General features: G+C 44.5%; 1 pseudogene; it reads left to right on the top strand.

Annotated features, from left to right (window-relative positions):
• Nucleotides 1-1,096: 1,096 nt before the first annotated feature.
• LOC119351596 lies at nt 1,097-1,233 on the top strand (annotated as a pseudogene).
• Nucleotides 1,234-4,177: the final 2,944 nt, after the last annotated feature.

Raw genomic sequence — 4,177 nt, 5'->3', positions numbered from 1 at the left:
GTGACTAATTTTTGTATTCATTTGTATTTGTATTCATGAAAAGTTTTGTATTGCATTATTTTAAGTTTGCTACGGTGATTTGAATAATTATTTGTAATGCAGATGCTTATTATTTTATGTTTGATTTGAATAATTCAGTTTGTTTTTGATTATTGAATTATGTTGGATTTGAGATTTGCGGGCTGATGATTTGCGGGGATGCAGCGGCGCAAGGAGCAGAACCCGCATAGCCGACCCGTAAAAAAGCATATTCCGCGAATATGCTTTTTTACGGGTCCATTTGGGGGGTCTGCATCTGTGCTAGCCCTCGCCGGCCGCAAAAGCAGTTTTGCGCGAACTGCAAACGCGTTTTGCGGGCCGGCTTTTTGCGGGGTCTGCTAGATTTGCGCTTTTTATCTAGTCTATCTTCCTTCAACCGCATGATCTATCTCTATCTCTTCTTTCCTTATACCCCAAGCTTGTATGCCTTATCAGGGATTCGGCCCCTGCTATATAACACGGAATCGTCGCTACCAAGAAAGGTAGGACGTTACAACAATTCGCACATGGTAATCAGAGCCCATCTTTTCCATCGCATCTAGCTTTCATCGCTTCCACCACCTACGCTCGCTGCCATGGCTTCCTCTGCCACCACCGTAACCTCTGGTCTCTCTGGCCAAGTCACGGAAAAGCTTTCCGGCACCAACTTCATCCTCTGGCACATTCAAATCACACCGCAGATCAGAGGAGCGGGATTCTTCGGGTACGTTGATGGAACGAACCCAGAGCCGGTCAAACAAGTCATCATCAAGGACAAGATGGGAAGGAGGAGACCATCCTGAATCCCCTTCACGCCGTCTGGATCCGAGAAGATCAGCAAGTACTTGGCTATCTGTTGAACAATCTCACCAAAGAAGTTCTAGTGCAGGTTACATCCATCGTCCATGCACATGAACTCTGGGCAGCCTTGGCGAGCATGTTTTCATCACAGTCTCTGTCGAGGGTCAACAACATCCGCATCGCACTAGCGAATGCACAGAAGGGCACGCAGTCCGTGGCAACCTACTTCGCGCACATGCGCTCCCTGGCGGACGAGCTTGCTGCAGCAGGCAAACCACTTCAAGATGACAGCAAGCTGATCTCCTACATCCTTGCTGGATTGGATATGGAGTACCAGCCGCTTGTCTCTGCCCTCGATGCCCGCACACAACCGGTCACCCTGGATGAGCTCTTCGCTCAGATGAGTAACTTCGACCAGAGGGTCGTGCTCTTCCAGGGAAACAACTCTGACGGTGGGTTTAAGTTGTCTGCCAACGCCGCTTCACGTGGTCGTGGCGGCGGTGACGGCGGCTCCTCACGCTACCAAGGGCCACCGTGCAAGGCGAAGGCGACCAACGGCGGGAACAGTGGCGCTCCCTACTCCCGCGGCAACAACAGCAATAACAATGGTGCACAACCCTCCTACACCAACCCTAAGGGCCGCTGCAACAACTCCAGAAAGTCACGTCCAGATGCCTTCTGCTGCCAGATTTGTGCCAAGCTTGGACACTCAGCGAGGGACTGCTGGTACCGCTTCCAGGAGGACAGTAACTCGTATGGTGATGAGAAGGTCGCTGGAGGAGCGGAGGCCTCGTACGGAGTCGACACAAACTGGTGTGTGTGTGTATATATATATATATATATATATATATATATATATATATATATATATATATATATATATATATATATAGGACAAATGTTTCCTACAAGCAGTGGTAGTTACCACCACTTGGGTTTTGTATGTTGTATGTAGTATCTGTCGAAACCAAGAGTATGTACGTGTAGTATGTAGTATATATCAATGATTAGGTAGTATATATACTATTTTTTGGGAAGTATGTGCCATGTTTTGAGTATGTTTTTTTTATGTACAATTATGTACGTATTTCACAAATATAACAAAAACTATGGACTCATATGCAATTTTTTCATGTAACTTGATTTGAAATATCTTAGATATAGTATATTAACATATTTAAAATAATAAAATAGTATATATACTACCACATGGTAGAGGGAAAATCCATCCTACCACCCGGTGGTAGTTACCCCACATATCTCGATATATATATATTCCATCCAAGCATGCTAGCGCAGATACATGTCCTAGCTTGCACACACGGTCACAGAGTCAAGATTAGCCTACTTTAAGAGCACACACATACATAAATCAGCACATGCAAAATAAATACCCACCTGGTGAGGTATTTCCAAGTTACACTAGCATTTAGCAGCATGGCTAATTAAAGAACTAATCAGATTAGAAAGCAAGTAGCTACTACTTCTAGAAATGGCATTGGCATGTAATTTAGTCTACTTTACAAACGTTAAAGTTGCTAATCTAGTCCACTTTACAAACGTTAAAGTTGGTAGAAGCAGAGGACTCACTGACTGACTGACTAGTGACTACAGGAGGCTGCAAAGAAACATAAGAACAAAACTACACCATGAACTGAAGCCGGAACTGTGAATAGGTGCAGCAGATTGCAAACTACATGAAAAGAGCGCTTCGGATGTAAAAGATGTGTCCCCTGACCACCATGGCAATTGCTGCATAACAATGTCAGGATCTCGACAAAAGAGAAAAAATGACCTCCTTCAGACACCACCAATGGAATTTCTCAAGATTGACATCCTTCAGACACGAGCAATGGGATCTGGTATTCAGAAAAGCTTTTTGATGTGAGTATCTAAGAGGAAAATAGCTGGAACCACCGAGAACACTCTTTTAGATATCATGAGACAATATAGATTTACAGTCAGTAAATGTTACCATGATATTTTTCTTTTTCCTCCAATATTTCAAAAGATATGAAGTTGGATAAAGTGGTAAACAATTTAGTATTCATATTCCATTTACTTAATTCTGTATCCTAGCGCAGAAGGTATATATAGGACTCCCATGCAGAATCATGGGATAGGTGTGAGCAAGTCATCCAGGAAACATTTATTACCTCATTTGTTTTGTAGTGTACCACGTGAGTACACTAGAGAATCATGTGACCATTTGACTTGCATGTTTAGTTATCGATCACTATCTTGGAAGTACTAGTAGCTATGAACAAAGTGAATAGAAATTTTGTGTTTGGTTGGACGAGAATGCAACAAATGCTCTAAATATACTTCTGACCAGGGCCAAACCATGTGCGTTACTCGAATGAACACAAAGTCAATTCTATCTACAGATCTCAGACAACAACATTCGATTGCTAGAACAGGCTGAACAGCTTATGAAAGATGCCACCATCCAATTCAAATCTACAACAGCCAACCAAAACTACATTGATCTGCATCTTCGGTTTCTTCCTCACCTCACCTCGCCACCAAACCTTTCTCATCCAGGAACGCCAAAAAGGCTTTCCTTCTGCGGCCGGACATGCATTTTGCCAAAGCGAGAGTGAAGATCGCAAGCAGAGAATAAATTAATCAGTAAGTTAATTTTTTTACTCAATCATCTTCCTGCAAATCGACACCTGCTGCACAGGAGAACGTGCACCATGACAGGGGAGCCAAACTGCAGGAACAAATTAACACCTCCTGCACAAGTGTTCATGCTCACAGACATTGTGTGAGTCTCCTCCACTAGTAGGAAAAGCCATAATTAGCGGCATCGAACATTGCCCTCTGGCAGCCTTCGGAATGGATGCCGCTAGTTAGCGACATCGAACATTGCCCTCTGGCAGCCTTCGGAATGGATGCCGCTAGTGAGTGACGCAGCTGGTAGCAAACCAGTAGCAGCGTGCCCGCCGGACGCAGCTAGAGACCAGCACACTAGCAGCGTTCATTGTGTGGACGCTGCTAAGCGCTTCGCCATAGTGGCGTGTCCTCCTACACACGCTGCCACTAGTGAAGAACCGGGCAATAGCACCGGTTCGTAAGGCCCTTTAGTGCCGGTTCCCGGCACTAAAGTGTGGTCACTAAAGCCCCCCCCCCCCTTTAGTATCGGTTCAGCATGAACCGGTGCTAAAGGGCAACCACGTGGCACGAGCCAGCTCCGGGGGCCTGGAGCCCTTTAGTACCGGTTGGTAAGACCTACCGGTACTATAAGGTTTGGGGGTTTTTAGTTTTATGATTTCTTTTTCATTTAATTTTGTGTTTCCATTTTAATTCTTTTTCGTTTGCTGGTATTTTACGATACTACACATTGTAAACGTTA

Source organism: Triticum dicoccoides, chromosome 1B, assembly GCF_002162155.2.
Source record: "Triticum dicoccoides isolate Atlit2015 ecotype Zavitan chromosome 1B, WEW_v2.0, whole genome shotgun sequence".
In the NCBI taxonomy this organism is placed as follows: domain Eukaryota; kingdom Viridiplantae; phylum Streptophyta; class Magnoliopsida; order Poales; family Poaceae; genus Triticum; species Triticum dicoccoides.
Note: the sequence above shows the minus strand (reverse complement) of the source record. Positions and strands in the feature narration are given on the sequence as shown.